Below are 17,101 nucleotides of genomic sequence, written 5' to 3'. Positions count from 1 at the left end.
ATCTAATTCTTTAAAAACTATTATTTCTAAGAAAATAACGAATGCATTTGAAGACAAAAAAATCAAGCCGCTTATCACAAATTTCTATCTAATCATAATCTTGATATCTTGTAAGTATTTTGATGAAGTTCTATTATATAATAGTGTTATCTCAAAATCAAAAAAGTAAATTCAACTTTACCACACTTTTTTATACTATATGAGTACATAAAAAAAGTGAAATATTTGTACCTTTAAATTTAAAAAATTAGATCATTTTTGTTACGTAATTTTTCTTCTTAAATCTCTAATTTGAAATTAAAAATTATTACATGATTATGATTCTTTAAGTTTTGTTTCTATAATTTTTTGACAAAAACTTATAGTGTCATACTTGTATGATCGACAAATTTATTTATATTTTAAAGCGGTCAACACTTAATTATCTAATTTTAATAAGGCAATAACTATACATACATATTTATGTACAATACGATTAAGAAATGTGAAGAGAGTAGACTTAGTTAATCGTTATCATTAAATTAGTCTTCTAAAGATAAAAATTACGAAATTAAAAAATAGTTAGTAGAAAATTTTCAAAGTTATTTTCATCTATCTCATTTTCCTTCCTTCACTTTTCCTTTTGAGCTTCATTGTTCCAATAGAACTCACCATCTTCATCCAGAATTCTGAATTCCTATAAATCTCATCTTCTAAAAATTAAAAGAAAAAGTTTAAAATTATATAAATTTTTAACATTATCTCAACAAAATTATTTCCTACTTTTCAAAGTAAATGACTTATAAGTTCTTCCGTACAAAGATTAAATTCAAAAGTAAATTTTATTTGAAGCGACTTATTTTGTACTATAATGGCAGACATAGAACTAATAAAATAAATATTCATAAGAATTTCATATAAATTAAATAAAATATCTAGTAAGTATAATAATATTAAGTCCCAAATAGCCATGCATTCTATATATAAGAAATAATATTTTAAATAGCCACAATTCTTTATTTAGTTTAAATAATTTATGATTCTTTATTTGAGTTCAAACATTTTATAAGTTATAGTATAAAATAAGATTTATATTTTTCACAGCCTACACAAAATAATCAACCCTACACAATTATTCTTTTCTCACATTGTAATTGTAACGGCCCCAGAAATTTAGAATGGAATATGTGTATTAAAAATGTCAAATGCGGAAGCGTAATAAAAATTTTGATTAACATCCCTTACACAAAAATCAAAAACGTGCTCAAAATATAAAAGAAAAAACTAACTAAAAGAGATACTCGAAAATAAGAACTATAAATATAACAACGGAGTCTTTAGGCGTCCCCTTCGCCGTCTTCCTGCAGAACGGGCTCGGGAACAATGTCTTCTTGATCTAAAATGGTTAAATAAGGAATGAGCTACATCAGCCCAGTAAAGACATCACACTATCTCACCGCCACGGAGGTAAAGGTGGGTAGAAAATACAAAAAAGACCAATGGAGCATAATTTATAATAAACTCGTTTATTAACATAAAAACCTTTACTATCCACTTACCCCAGTGAGATCCATAAAACAACATATGAAAGCAATAACATTATCATCATCATGAAATCATATGAACTGTATAACATAATACTTACCACACCTTTGCATTTCAATCATTAAACAACACATTTTCCTCATTTACCAGCCTATTAGTATCCATGGGGATCCATAGGGGTCCCGCTAATCGTGAACCCTTAACATTTATAACCTGATTCCAGAGCCGTCCCCATACCTCGTCCGGTATGGGCACTAAAATCATGAACCTCAATACCCCGTTCGGTATGAGGGTGAAACGGGCCGTCCCCATACCCCGTCCGGTATGGGCGCCAAAACGCAGAAGGTCTCCATATCCCGTTCGGTATGAGAGACCACGTTCCCGGTAGGGTTCCCTACGGACCCGGTCCGTCCACCATCTCCCAGGATATCTAGTCAGGCTGTCCACATCATCCATTTATCAATTCACGTAACCTTTTATTCCTTTTTTCCTTAGTTACCATCATCAAATCACACACAAACATGCAAACTAGTAGTTTATGCCAAATAAGACAACACACAACATCAGGTTCTCAGTCATTCAACTCATAATCAATAAAATAGTGATATATGCATACGAAACTATGAAATGAAAACATCAGACATCATACTGCATTTAAAACTGTAAAATAGAACAAATAACAACTGACCGACAAATACACCAGACTCGGGCTCCATTAGCGACCTTAAACAATTTCACACATCTATTGATTCATGAAATACCGTGATAGAAAATAGGGTGAGGGGTCCTTACTTGTTTCGGGGTCTGAATACGGCTCTACAATGCACCTACAGGCTGTCCCTAATTTTCCCTGAATTTTTCTTGGAAAACTGAAACGCACTACTGGTACCTGCACGTGTCCAAAAAAAATCCCAAATTAGACCTAGGGCCCCTTTCGGCCAATATCGCAATTCCGGCACGGCGGCTCCGCCGTGCTCCGGCGTTGCCGCCGCCGCTTGCGGCGGTGATTCGCCTCGAGTTGGCTGTTTTCGGTCGAATTCAGCCACGCTTGCATCGGTCCCTGTGATAGAACAACCCTAGGGCCCTCGGTGGGTAGAAAAATCACGAAAAATTAAAATTTATCGGCGGGGATGCTCTCGAGTGCGGCGGCTTCTCCAGCGTGAGTCGCGTTTTGATGTTTGGCTATGATCAACCTGTAGAGAAAAGAACGGTGATCATAGTGGTATAAAATTTGCATCAAACGGAGGCCGGGAAGGGCCTTATCGGAGGCAAAAACCTAGGAGGGACGTGACAGCGCCATTGGGTTTCGGCTAGGTTTTTCGGCCGTTTGACCGGTGGTTTGGCTCCGGTTTGGCCATAGGCGGACTTAGCATCAAAAAACGAGTAGGGAGAAGAAAATTTACCTCGATCGGCGGTCGAAAACTTCCCCGGTGCGGCGGCGGGTGGCAGGGGCTGGCTCCTTCGGTGTCTGGTTCTTCTTCTCCGGCGAACGCTGGCGGCTAGGGTTTCTTTGGTCAGGTGTGGGTGGGAGTTTTTATACCCTTTGCCTTTTAATCTCAACCGTTCATCAAGATTAATTCTGGACCGTTCGATCGCGATTTAATTGGGATTAAATCTGGGTTGTCCATCGTGATGCAATCTGGGCCGTCCGTGCCTGATTGAATCTAGGCCGTCCGTGCACGTGAATCTGGGCCGTCCGTGCGCACGTTTGATCTGGGCCGTCCATGCGCGGGGGAACGGATCTGGGCCGTCCGATCGCGCGCACGCGGATCGCCCGCGTGGCCCGTCCCCTGGTCAGCGTTTCCTTGCCACGCGGCGCGTCCTGGTTGGTCGGGGCTGCTGACCGGGCTGCTGACATGGCTGCTGACGTGGTGCTGACGTGGCACAACTTTTCTAAATTGTGCTTTGGCCCCCGGTTTCCGATTTTCTTTTCAAAAACACCCCCAGAATTCAAATTTTCACCCCTTTTTCTCAAAATCAATTTCAATTAAATCCAAATAATATTTTTACCCAATTTTGTCATTATTATTATTTTTATTTTTATTAAATTAAATCAAATTAAATTAAATTAAATAAAAAATCAAATAAAATTCTAATAATTAAAAAATAAAATAAATAAAATAAATTGAACAAAAATAATAATAATAATAATACACTTGGGGTGTTATAATAATTGTTCTTTAATAATTAGTTAATCCCCTTTATTAATAAAAAGAAGAAGTATCGTGCAAAGTTGGTTGCCTTCTCTTTGTATTTTACATCGTTATCGTTATCGACTTATGATTTTATATTACATTATACATTGAGTAGGATGTTAAAGAATATTTCAAAATTTTCATTAACAATTAGATTAAGTCTTTAAAAAGTTAATTTTAATACAGTTGACGACCATAGAATTAATCAAATCAATATTTTTAATTATTTTATTTATATTAAGTAAGATATCACATAAATATAATAAAATCATGTCTCAAAAGCGATGGATGCTTCATTTAAGTTAAAGATTTAAAAAAACTAAACCACTTTCAAAATATCCATAGATTATTTATTTAAGTTCAAAAATTTTATAAGTTATAGTATAATAAGATCTACTTTTTCCATTGCCTATATAAATTACTCAACTGTATGTCATTTATCCTCCCATCACAATTCAATTGTTCTTTAATTAAAGTTAGTCTTCTTGACTAATGCTACAAAGAAGTATAGTGAAAAGTTCGTTTTCCAAAACTCACATAACCTCTCAAGTTATATATTATAGATAATAGTCAAGGGTATGCACTTAACCTCCATTCATTTGAAGAAAGAAAAAAAAAAAAGTTTCTTTATATTCTTCTTAATCTTCAGGCTGAAATATAAAATCTAGATGTTCGATGTTAATATTTTCTATAGTCTAAATCTCACATCAAAAGGTTAAAAGGAGGAAGCTTTGGGGAAGATCTGTACCAACAAAATCTTAAGAGATCCAAGACCATGTTGCACTCGTTCCCCACTCGATAAGGCTTCAATTGTGCCATCCATACCAAAATCCTTTTCCATTAATTTTATTGTAGATGTGTTTTTCATGGATGGTTTTATTTATGATAGATAACTAAACACATACATATATTATTTCCTAGAAAAATAATTTATTAAAGAATTGGATGTTTTCCTAATACTCAAAATTCTTCGGTTGTAGAAAAAAGAGATCATTAAATTTTTTTTAGAGATAGTTATTTAATAGATTGGTAGTAAGCCACCACCAAAGAATGGCATATGGTTAGAGATTGTCTCAGCCTAAAAAATTAGTTATGCTATATAAGTGGTAAAACAAGCAGAAGAAATTTTTTCAAAGTTCTATTGAAGTGACTATAAAGTCTTAACTATCATTAAAAAACAATCTCTGTATATAATATCTTATCACTCTTTAAAAAAAATTTTCTTTTGATGGGACAAAAAATATTAAAGTAATATATCTCATTAGTAATTCAATCTAATACGTGTAAACTAAACATGTTAGATTCATTTATCACAGTTCGTTAAAGAAATAATAGATGGATAATTATGTATATAATTTAAATCAACAGATGATCAATATTGTTGGGAGGCTAATAAATAGATATTTGACCTTGTTTCGATCGTTTCAAGGAATAGAAAAGCTTGAAATAATAATATAAAACATTACCATAAATTTTAAGAGTATTTTCTTAGAAGTTACAAGAACCAAATTCCCAAGTTAATTTTTTTCCCAAGAAAAATCTTCACCATCTCTATTTCATGCTCATTAAACTTGTAGCCTGATATCTTGTATGGATCAGGAACAAACATATCAAGTTTGTTCTTCTAGTGAAGCTCTTAATGAGATGTGTGAAGGAAATTAAAGCCATTTAGCTGTAGTAATAATTTTAATTATATCCATATAGTTAGTTATTTATCATAAAGAAAATTATCCAAGAAAAACACATATACAATGGAAAATGGTGTTGGTATGGATGGCACAAGGGAAGCCTCACCGAGTGGAAACAAGTGCAACGTGGTCCTGGGTCCCATAAGATTTTGCTAGTACAGATCTTCTCTAAAGCTTTCTCCTTTAAACCTTATGACCTGAGATTTAAACTGTAGAAAATATTAACATCAAACATCTAGATTTTATTTTTGTGCCTGAAGATTAAGAAGAATGGAAAGAAACTCTTTTTTTTCTTTATTCAAATGAATGGAGGTTAAGTGTCTACCCTTGAATTTAATCTATAATAAATAACTTGAGAGGTTATGCAGGCTTTAAAAAACTAAATTTTTCCTATATTTCTTTGTCGGGCTAGTCAAGAAGATTAAGTTTAATTGAAGAACAATTGAATTGTGGTGGGAGGATAAATGACATACAGTTGAGTATTTTATATAGGTCATTAAAAATGTAGATTTTATTATACTATAACTTAGAGAATCTTTGAACTTAAGTGAAGAATCTATGGCTATTTGGAATGTGGTTTCATTTTTTGAAACCTTTAATTTAAATGAAGAACCAATCGGTATTTGAGACGCGATTTTATTATATTTATGTGATACGTAACTTAATATATATAAAATAATTAAAAATATTGATTTGATTAATTTTATGGTGGCCAACTATATTAAAGCTAAATTTTCAATTTTAATCCATGCGTTAAAGAACTTATTCGTCATTTAGTTTTTAAAAGTTAAAAAAGCCAATTTTATGAAGATAATGATAGAAGTTTTATAACCACGAATAAGGTAAAAAGCCACATTACCCAAAAACATTGACTGTACTTTACAATAATGTGATTAGTTATTTTAATGCAATATCTCTACTTTAAATTGTGTATTTATATACTAGTATAAAAAGATTCGTTAGTAATTAACCTTAGAAACATGGTTTAATTGTTAACTAAAATTTTGAGATACCCTTTAACGTCCTACTCAAAGTATAGTGTAATATATCATAAGTCGATAATGATAACAATGTAAAATACATAGAGAAAGTAACCAACTTTTCACGATACTTCTTTACATCAATCAAGAGAAGAAACTAATTATTTAAGAACAATTAAAATGTGAGAAGAGAATAAATGTGTAGAGTTGATTATTTTGTGCAGGCTGTGAAAAACGTAAGTTTGTTTTATATTATAACTTATGAAATATTTGGACTCAAATAAAGAATCATAAACTAATTAAAGTAAATAAACAATTATGGTTATTTAAAATGTTATTTCTTATATAAACATATATATGTGTGGCGGTCTGGTGGCTGTGCGTGTGGAGGCATGAAGAATTCCAGTGGTTGCGCGTAGTTAGTCCTAAGAGGCCAATTCGGGTAGGTGAGTTGAAAAATAAAAAAAACTCCGATGGTTTACCGTTTTAGATTTAGGATTAATTAATCATATTTAATTTTAATAAATTATTTATCCGGTTTAGAATTAGGAATAAATCTAGACACGGGTGTTTGAAATTAGAGAATAACCAAGTGATTACTAACCTGATATAGATATCACTGTAACAGGTTGATCTTGTACATCAGAGATAATTTCAAAACAAGATTTAGATAGAAATCAGGTAAGTGTGTAAGCGCTTACAAATGTAGTTTAATCTTTTTAAGATATTAAAACTATGATATTTAATAACTGGTAATTAAGCACATGATTCCTACGAAATTTTACTACTGATTATTGTGTTCTTATTTGTGTTTACTACTGAAATTGCTGATGAATTCGCATATATACTGGTTGCTATGTAATTGGGAGTATATTAAGGATATGTAGAAGAGTTTAGGGTGATGAATAGTTATAGTATGCATGTTATAGGTATAGAATATATTAAATAATAAAAATTAAGAAATTTATTAGTGAGTTGAAATAAATAAATAGACATTAAAATATTTGGGAAACCCATTTAACTGGTTGCAGTTAAGTTTGCTTGGGCAAGAGTAGTACTAGGATGGGTGACCTCCTAGGAAGTCTTCGTGTTGCACCAATTTTTTTGTAGATGGGTCTTTCGAAGTTATGGGCGACTAGAACTATTGTCCGCTAGTTTATTCGCAAATGTGAGTCACGGCACCGAATCATTTTACTTGATATTAGAAGGAGAAGGATAGGTGCAGTGTGCAAGCACAAGGAAATAAATGACGGGAGGGGGGAGGGAAGAAGAAGAAGTGTATGTATTTGCAGCACATAATGAAATAGATGCCATTAAACCATCATTAATTCACCGGATCCCATCAGAACTCAGCAGTTAAATGTGCTTGGGCGAGTGTAGTACTAGGAGTTGTGACCTCCTGAGAAGTCCTCGTGTTGCACCTATTTTTTTCAGATGGGGCGTTCGATGTTACGCGCGACTAGAACTATGGTCCCATCGAACTCCGTAGTTAAGCGTGCTTGGGCAAGAGTAGTACTAGGATGGGTGACCTCCTGGGAAGTTCTCTTGTTACACCCATCTTTTTGCAGACGGGGCGTCAAACGTTACACACGATCGGAGCCACAGTCCGCTGGCATGAGTAACGACGTTGAAACATTTTGCTTAATATTTTACGTGCACTTATTTGTAGTCCACCACGTGATAAGAGTCTCATTACGAGAGTCTTACATAGTAGAACAACGAAAAAAGTGGCACAGCGGGCCTCCGTTCTCCTGGGCGTGAGTCCAAGCAACATGACATTTCGCTCTATATTAGAACTAGAAGCAGAGATACGGTATGCCCGCACAGTGAAATAAATGATGGGAGGGGGGAGGGAAGGAGAAGGGCTATATGTATTTGCAGTGGGGAATGAGACAGTTGCGATCATACAAACACTAATGCACAGGATCCCATCAGAACTCTGTTGTCAAGCATGCTTGGGCAAGATTAGTTGTAGGATGGGTGACCTCCTGGAAAGTCCTCGTGTTGAACCCGTCTTTTTTATAGACGAGGTGTTAAACGTTAAATGTGATCGGAGCCACAATCTGCCGGTGTGAGCTGCAGGGCCTGAAAATTTTACTTAATATTTTTTGTGCATTCATTTATAGTTCACCACGTGATAAGAGTGTCAATACGAGTATCTTACATAGCATAACAATGAAAAACGAGGTACGGCGGGCGATCCATTCATCTGGGCATGAGTTGAGGTGCCAGGGTATTTCGCTTGATATTAGAACTAGAAAAAAAGGTGTGGTGTGTGCGCACAACGAAATAAATGACGGGAGGGGGGAGGGAAGGAGAAGGGGCATATGTACTTGCATCATGGAATTGAAGGGGTGTGCTAGATCCCATCGAATTTCGTAGTTAAGTGTGTTTGGGCAGAAGTAGTATTAGGATGGGTGACCTCCTAGAAAGTTCTCATGTTCCACTTGTTTTTTTGCTGACGGGATGTTAAACATTATGTGTGATCAAAGCCATTATCCATCGGAGTGAGTCGCAATGCCAAGACATTTTTCTTAATATTTTTTATGCATTCATTTATAGTTTACCACGTAATAAGAGTGTCATTACGAGTATCTTACATAGTAGAATAACGAAAAACGAGGTGCATGGGGTAGTCCATTAATCTTGGCGTGAGTCGAGGCGCCGGACATTTTGCTCTATATTAGAACTATAAGCAGAGTTGCGGTGTTTGCGCATAGCGAAACAAATAACGGGGGGGGGGGGGGGAAGGGAAGGAGAAGGGATATATGTATTTGTAGCGTAAAATAGAAGAGGTGCGATCATACTAGCACTAATGCACTAGATCCCATCAAACTTCATAGTTGAGCGTGTTTTGGCGAGAGTAATGCTAGGATAGGTGATCTTTTGGGAAGTCCTCGTGTTGCGCCTGTCTTTTTATGGATGGGGTGTTAAACGTTATGCGCAATAGGAGCCATAGTCCACCGGCATGAGTCGTGGTCCAGAATATTTATTTTAATATTTTTCGCACATTCATTTATAGTCCACCACATATAAGAGTGTCATTACGAACATCTTACATAGTAGAACAATGAAAATTGAGATACGATAGGCGGTCCATTTATCTAGGCGTGAGTCGACATGCCCGGATAGTTCGCTTGATATTAGAACTACAAGCAAAGGTGTAGTGTGCATGCACAACGAAACAAATGATGGGAGGGGGGAGGGAAGGAGAAGGGGTAGATGTATTTGCAGCACGAAATGGAAGGGGTGCAATCATACCAACACTAAGGCATTGGATCTTATCGAACTCCGCAGTTAAGCGTGCTCTGGTGAAAGCAGTATTAGGATGGGTGACCTCCTGCAAAGTCCTTGTGTTCCACCCGTCTTTTTATGGATGGGGCGTTAAATGTTACGCGTGACCGGAGCGACAGTCCGCCAGTGTGAGTCGCGGCATTTGGACATTTGCCTTAATATTTTTCATGTATTCATTTATAGTCCATCACAAGATAAGAATGTCATTACGATTATCTTACATAGTAGAACAATGAAAAAAGAGTTGTGGCGGGTGGTCTGTTCATTTAGGCATGAGTGGAGATGCCTTGGCATTTCGCTTGATATTAGAACTAGAAACAGAGGTGAGGTGTGCGCGCACAACAAAATAAATGATGAGAGGAGATAGGGAAGGAGAAGTGGTATATGTATTTGCAGCACAAAATGGAAGGTGTGCGATCATACCAGCATTAATGCATCAGATCCCATCGAACTTCGTAGTTAATCGTGCTTGGGCGAGAGTAGTACTAGGATGGGTGATCTCCTAAGAAGTTCTCATGTTGCACCCTTATTTTTGCAGATGGGGTGTTAAATGTTACGCGGGACTAGAGCGAGAGTCGCCAGTTAATTCGCAAACGTGAGTTACGGCGGTGGAGCATTTTGCTTAATATTATTCGTGCATTCAATTATAGCCCACCACGTGATAAGATTATTATTACGAGCACTTACATAGTAGAACAACAAAAAAAGAGGTACGGGTGTTTCGTTCATATAGACATGAGTCGAGGCACTAGGGCATTTCGCTCGATACTAGAACTAGAAGTAGAGTTGCGTTGCACGCACAGTGAAACAAATGACAGGAAGGGAGAGTGAAGGAGAAGGGATATATGTCTTTACAGCACAAATTAAAAGGGGTGCGATCATACCAGCAATATTTCACGGGATGCATCAGAACTCTGCAGTTAAACGTGCTTGGGCGAGAATAGTTCTACGTTGGGTGACCTCCTGGGAAGCACTCGTGTTGCACCCTTTTTGTTGCAGACAGGGCGTTAAACATTACGCGGGACTGGAGCGACGGTCCGCCTGTTCATTCGCAAACATGAGTCACGGTGCCGGGGCATTTTGCTTAATACTTTTTGTGCATTCAATTAAAGTCCATCACGTGATGAGAGTGTCATTACGAGCATCTTAAATAGTAGAACAATGAAAAATGAGGTGTGGCGGGGGATCCGTTCATATGGGCATAAGTCGAGGTGCCAGGGCATTTAGCTCGATATTAGAACTAGAAGCAGAGGTGAGTTGCGCGCACAGGGAAACAAATGACGGGAAGGGAGAGGGAAGGAGAACTGGTATATGTTTTTGCGGCACAAATTACAAGGGGTACGATCATACCAGCACTAGTTCACCGGATCCCATCAGAACTCCGCAGTCAAGCGTGCTTGGGCGAGAGTAGTACTAGGAGGGGTGACCTCTTGGGAAGTACTCGTGTTGCACCCTTCTTTTTGTAGATGGGGCATTAAATGTTACGTGGGACTAGAGGGACGGTCCGATGGTTCATTCACAAACGTGAGTCACGGCGCCGAGACATTTTGCTTAATATTTTTCGTGCATTCAATTAAAGCCCATCACGTGTTGAAAGTGTCATTGCGAGAATCTTACATAGTAGAACAATGAAAAAGGAGGTGCGCCGGGTGTTTCATATAGACATGAGTCAAAGCGCTGGGGCATTTCGCTCAATATTAGAACTAGAAGCAGAGGAGAGTTGCGCCCACAGCAAAATAAATGATGGGAAGGGAGAGGGAAGGGGAAAGGGTATATGTATTTGCGGTGCAAACCAAAACTATTGCGATCATACCAGCAGTAGTTCACTGGATCCCATCAGAACTCTGCAGTCAAGCGTTCTTGGGCAAGAGTAGTACTAGAATACGTGACCTTTTGGGAAGTGCTCGTGTTGCACTCTTCTTTCTACAGATGGGGCGTTAAATGTTACGCGGGACCGGAGCGACAGTCCTCCAGGGCATTTTGCTTAATATTTTTTGCACATTCAGTTAAAACTAATCACGTGATAAGAGTGTCATTGCGAGCACCTTACATAATATAACAACAAAAAATGAGGTGCAGTGGCCGATCCGTTCATATGATCATGAGCCGAGGCGCCGGGGTATTTGGCTTAATATTAGAATTAGAAAAAGAGGTGAGGTGCACGCACAGCGAATCAAATGAGGGGAGGGGAATGGGAAGGAAAAGGGGCATTTGTATTTCTTGTGCAAACAAGAAAGCGTGCGATCATACCAGCACTATTTCACCGAATCCCATCAGAACTCTGCAGTTATGCGTGCTTGGGCGAGAGTAGTACTAGGATGGGTGATCTCCTAGGAAGTTCTCGTGTTGCACCCTTCTTTTTGCAGAGGAGTGCTAAACATTTAACTAGACCGGAGCGATGGTCTGCCGGTTCATTTGCAAACGTGAGTCACGGCACCGGAGCATTTTTCTTAATATTTTTCCAGCATTCAATTAAAGCCCATCACGTTATGAGATTGTCATTGCGAGCATCTTAAATAGTATAACAACAAGAAACGAGAGGCGGCGGGCAATCCGTTCATATGGGCATGAGTCGAGATGGGTCGTTCAACATTACGCGTGATTGGAACTATGGTCCGCTGGTTTATTCGCAAATGTGAGTCACGGCACTGGGGCATTTTACTTGATATTAGAACGAGAAGGAGAGGTGCAGTGTGCACGCACAAGGAAACAAATGACGGGAGTGGAGAGGGAAGGAGAAGGAGTGTATGTATTTGCAATGCGGAATGAAAAATGTGCGATCATACCAGCACTAATACATTGGATCCCATCAGAACTCCGCAATTAAGTGTCCTTGGGAGACAGAAGTAATAGGATGGTTACCCTCCTGGAAAGACCTCGTGTTGCACCTATTTTTTTGTAGATGAGTCATTCAACATTGCGCGCGACTATAACTGTGGTCTGCTGGTTTATTCACAAATATGAGTCACGGTGCTGGGGTATTTTACTTGATATTAGAACGAGAAGCAGATGTGCAGTGTGCACGCACAAAGAAATAAATGAGGAAAGGGGGGAGGAAAGGAGAAGGAGTGTACGTATTTGCAGTGGGGAATGAAACAGGTGCGATCATACTAGCACTAATGCACTAGATCCCATCAGAACTCCGCATTTAAGTGTGTTTGGGCGAGAGTAGTACTAGATGGGTGACCTCTTGGGAAGTCCTCATGTTGCACCCATTTTATTGCAGATGGGTGATTCGACGTCACGCGCGACTAGAACTATGATCCGTTGGTTTATTCGTAAATGTGAGTCAGGTGCTGAGACGTTTTACTTGATATTAGAACAATAAAGAGAGTGGCAGTGTGCATGCAGATGGAAATAAATGACGGGAGGGGGGAGTTAAGGAGAAGGAGTGTATGTATTTGCAACTCGGAATGAAAAAGGTGCAATCATACCAGCACTAATGAATCAGATACCATCCGAACTCCGCAGTTAAGTGTGTTTGGGCGAGAGTAGAACTAGAATGGGTGACCTCCTTGGAAGTACTCGTGTTGCACCCGTCTTTTTCTTAATATTTTTTGTGCATCCATTTATAGTCCACCATGTGATAAGAGTGTCATTACGAGCATCGCAAATAATAGAACAAGCAAAATAGTGGTGCGGCAGGCGGTCTGTTCATCTGGGCGTGAGTCGAGGCAACGAGAAGGAGAAATGCAGTGTGCACGCACAAGGAAACAAATAACGGGAGGGGGGAGGGAAGGAGAAGGAGTGTATGTATTTGCAGAGCGGAATGAAACAGGTGCGATCATACCAGCATTAATGCACCGGATCCCATCATAACTCCGCAGTTAAGTTTGCTTGGGCAAGAGTAGTACTAGGATGTTTGACCTCCTAAGAAGTCCTCGTGTTGCGCTAATTTTTTAACAGATAAGTAGCTCGACGTTACGCACGACTCAACCTATGGTCCGCTGGCTTATTCAAAAATATGAGTCACGATGCCAGGGCATTTTACTTGATACTAGAACGAGAAGCAGAGGTGCAGTGTGCACGCACATGGAAACAAATGAGGGGAGGGGGGAGGAAAGGAGAAGGAGTGTATGTATTTGCAGCGCAAAATAAAACAGGTGCGATCATACCAGCACTAATGCACCGGTTCCCATCAGAACTCCGCAGTTAAGTATGCTTGTGCGAGAGTAGTACTCAGATGGGTGACCTCTTGAGAAGTACTCGTGTTGTACCCATTTTTTTACCGATGGGTCGTTTGACGTTACACGCGACTGGAACTATGGTCTGCTAATTTATTCGCAAATGTGAGTCACGACGCCGAGACATTTTAGTTGATATTAGAACAAGAAGGAGAGGTGCAGTGTGCACGCATAAGGAAACAAATGACGGGCTGGGGGATGGAAGGAGAAAGAGTGTATGTATTTGCAGCGCGGAATGAAACAAGTGCGATCATACCAGTGCTAATGCTTTGGATCCCATTAGAACTCCACAGTTAGGTGTGCTTTGGCAAGAGTAGTACTAGAATGGGTGACCTCCTGGGAAGTACTCGTGTTGCACCCATTTTTTTACAGATGGGTCGATCGTCGTCACGCGCAACTGGAACTATGGTCCGCTGGTTTATTCGCTAATGTGAGTCACGGTGCTGGGGCATTTTACTTGATATTAGAACGAGAATGAGAGGTGCAGTGTCCACTCAAAAGGAAACAAATGAGGGGAGGGGGAGGGAAGGAGAAGGATTGTATGTATTTGCAGCGCAAAATGAAACAGGTGCGATCATACCAGCACTAATGCATTCGATCCCATCAGAACTCCACAGTTAAGTTTGTTTGGGCGAGAGTAGTACTAGGATGGGTGATCTCCTGGGAAGTCCTCGTGTTGCACCCATTGTTTTGCAGATGGGTCGTTCGACGTTACGCGTGACTGAAATTATGGTCCGCTGGTTTATTCGCAAATGTGAGTCACAGCACCGAGGCGTTTTACTTGATATTAGAACGAGAAGCAGATGTACACTGTGCATGCACAAGGAAACAAATGACGGGAGGGGGGAGGGAAGGAGAAGGAGTGCATGTATTTGTAGTGCAGAATGAAACAGGTGCGATCATACCAGCACTAATGCATCGAATCCCATCAGAACTCTGCAATTAAGTGTGCTTGGATGAGAGTAGCACAAGAATGGTGAGCTACTTGGAAGTCCTCATGTTCTACCTGTCTTTTTCTTAATATTTTTCGTGCATCCATTTATAGTTCACCACGTGATAAGTGTGTCATTATGAGCATCGTAGGTAATAGAACAAGCAAAACAGAGGTACAGAGGGCAGTCTGTTCATCTGGGCATGAGTCGAGGCAATGAGAAGGAGAGGTGCAGTGTGCATGCACAAGGAAACAAATGACGAGAGCGTGGAGGGAAGGAGAATGACTGTATATATTTGTAGCGCGGAATGAAACATGTGCGGTCATACCAGCAGTAATGCATCGGATCCCATTAGAACTCCACAGTTAATTTAACTTGGTCGAGAGTAGTACTAGGATGGGTGACCTACTCGAAAGTTCTCGTGTTGTATTTATTTTTTTGCAGATGGGTCGTTCGACATTACGCGCGACTGGAACTATAGTCTACTGGTTTATTTGCTAATGTGAGTCACGGCGCCGTAACAGTTTACTTGATATTCGAACGAGAATGAGAGGTGCAATGTGCATGCACATGGAAACAAATGCCGGGAGGGGGGAGGAAAAAAGAAAGAGTGTATGTATTTGCAGTGCGGAATAAAACAGGTGCGATAATACCAGCACTAATGCACTAGATTTCATCGTAACTCCGTAGTTAAGTGTGCTTGGGGGAGAGTAGTACTTAGATGGGTGACCTCTTGGGAAGTCCTCGTGTTGCACCCATTTTTTTGCATATGGGTCGTTCGACATTGCGTACGACTGCAACTATGGTCCGCTGGTTTATTCGCAAATGTGAGTCACGGCACCGGAGAATTTTAACTAGATATTAGAACGAGAAGGAGAGGTGTAGTGTGCATGCACAAGGAAACAAATGATGGGAAGGGGGAGAGAAAGAGAATGAGTGTATGTATTTACAACGCAGAATGAAACAAGTGCCATAATACCATCACTAATTCACTAGATCCCATCAAAACTCCACAATTAAATGTGTTTGGGCGAGTGTAGTACTAGGACTGATGACCTCTTGGGAAGTCCTAGTGTTGCACCTATTTTTTTCAGATGGGGCGTTCGATGTTACGCGCGACTTGAACTATGTTCCACTGGTTTATTCCCAAATGTGAGTCAAGGCGCTGGGGTATTTTACTTGATATTAGAACGAGAAGCAGAGGTCCAATATGCACGCACAAGTAAACAAATGACGGGAGGGGGGAGGAAAGGAGAATGAGTGTATGTATTTGCAGCGCAGAATGAAATAGGTGCCATTATACTATCACTAATTCACCAGATCCCATCAAAACTCCGCAGTTAAGTGTGCTTGGGCGAGAGTAGTACTAGGATGGGTGACCTCCTAAGAAGTCCTCGTGTTTCATCCATTTTTTTTGTAGATGGGTCGTTCGACGTTACGCGCGACTGGAACTATGGTCCGCTGGTTTATTCATAAATGTGAGTCATGGCGCCGAGGCATTTTACTTGATATTAGAACGAGAAGGATTGGTGCATTGTGCACGCATAAGGAAACAAATGACTGGAGGGGGAAGGGAAGGAGAAGGAGTGTATGTATTTGCAGCACGGAATGAAACAGGTGCCATTATACCATCACTAATTCACCGGATCCCATTAGAACTCCGCAGTTAAATGTGCTTTGGTGAGTTTAGTACTAAGAGTGGTGGCCTCCTGCGAAGTCCTCGTGTTGCACAATTTTTTTAACAGATGGGTCGTTCGACATTACACGCGACTGGAACTTTGGTCTGCTGGTTTATTCGCAAATGTGAGTGACGACACTGGAGCGTTTTACTTGATATTAGAACGAGAAAGAAAGGTGCAGTGTGCACGTACAAGAAAATAAATGACGGAAAGGGGGATGAAAAGAGAAGGAGTGTATATATTCTCAGTGTAGAATCATACAGGTGCGATCATACCAACACTAATGCACCGGATCTCATCAGAACTCAGCAATTAAGTATGCTTGGGAGAGAGTAGTACTAGGATGGGTGACCTTCTAGGAAGTACACGTGTTGCACCTATTTTTTTCAGATGGGGCATTCGACGTTAAGCGCGACTGGAACTATGTTCTGCTGGTTTATTCGCAAATGTGAGTAAAGGCATCGGGGTATTTTACTTGATATTAGAACAAGAATATAACCAAATCAAATGCAGTGCGGAATAAAACATTTGCGATCATACTATAACTAATTCACCGGATCAAATCAGAACTCCGGAGTTAAGTGTGCTTGGGAGAGAGTAGTACTAGGATGGGTGACCTCCTGGA

General features: G+C 39.4%; 9 pseudogenes; all 9 read left to right on the top strand.

Moving 5' to 3' along the window:
- The first annotated feature begins 10,090 nt into the window (after positions 1 to 10,090).
- Positions 10,091 to 10,208, top strand: LOC148268095 (5S ribosomal RNA; annotated as a pseudogene).
- Positions 10,209 to 11,017: 809 nt separating this feature from the next.
- On the top strand, positions 11,018 to 11,136 carry LOC148268094 (5S ribosomal RNA; annotated as a pseudogene).
- A 781-nt stretch (positions 11,137 to 11,917) lies between these two features.
- Positions 11,918 to 12,036, top strand: LOC148268093 (5S ribosomal RNA; annotated as a pseudogene).
- Positions 12,037 to 12,778: 742 nt separating this feature from the next.
- On the top strand, positions 12,779 to 12,896 carry LOC148268092 (5S ribosomal RNA; annotated as a pseudogene).
- Positions 12,897 to 13,457: 561 nt separating this feature from the next.
- Positions 13,458 to 13,576, top strand: LOC148268091 (5S ribosomal RNA; annotated as a pseudogene).
- A 206-nt stretch (positions 13,577 to 13,782) lies between these two features.
- On the top strand, positions 13,783 to 13,901 carry LOC148268090 (5S ribosomal RNA; annotated as a pseudogene).
- A 530-nt stretch (positions 13,902 to 14,431) lies between these two features.
- On the top strand, positions 14,432 to 14,550 carry LOC148268089 (5S ribosomal RNA; annotated as a pseudogene).
- An 886-nt stretch (positions 14,551 to 15,436) lies between these two features.
- LOC148268088 (5S ribosomal RNA) lies at positions 15,437 to 15,555 on the top strand (annotated as a pseudogene).
- Positions 15,556 to 16,737: 1,182 nt separating this feature from the next.
- LOC148268087 (5S ribosomal RNA) lies at positions 16,738 to 16,856 on the top strand (annotated as a pseudogene).
- Positions 16,857 to 17,101: the final 245 nt, after the last annotated feature.

The sequence above is a fragment of the Carica papaya genome, chromosome 3 (genome assembly GCF_054855325.1).
Source record: "Carica papaya isolate Zhongbai chromosome 3, ASM5485532v1, whole genome shotgun sequence".
Taxonomy (NCBI): Eukaryota; Viridiplantae; Streptophyta; class Magnoliopsida; order Brassicales; family Caricaceae; genus Carica; species Carica papaya.
The sequence above is the reverse complement of the archived record's forward strand: the minus strand, read 5'-3'. Positions and strand labels throughout refer to the sequence as shown.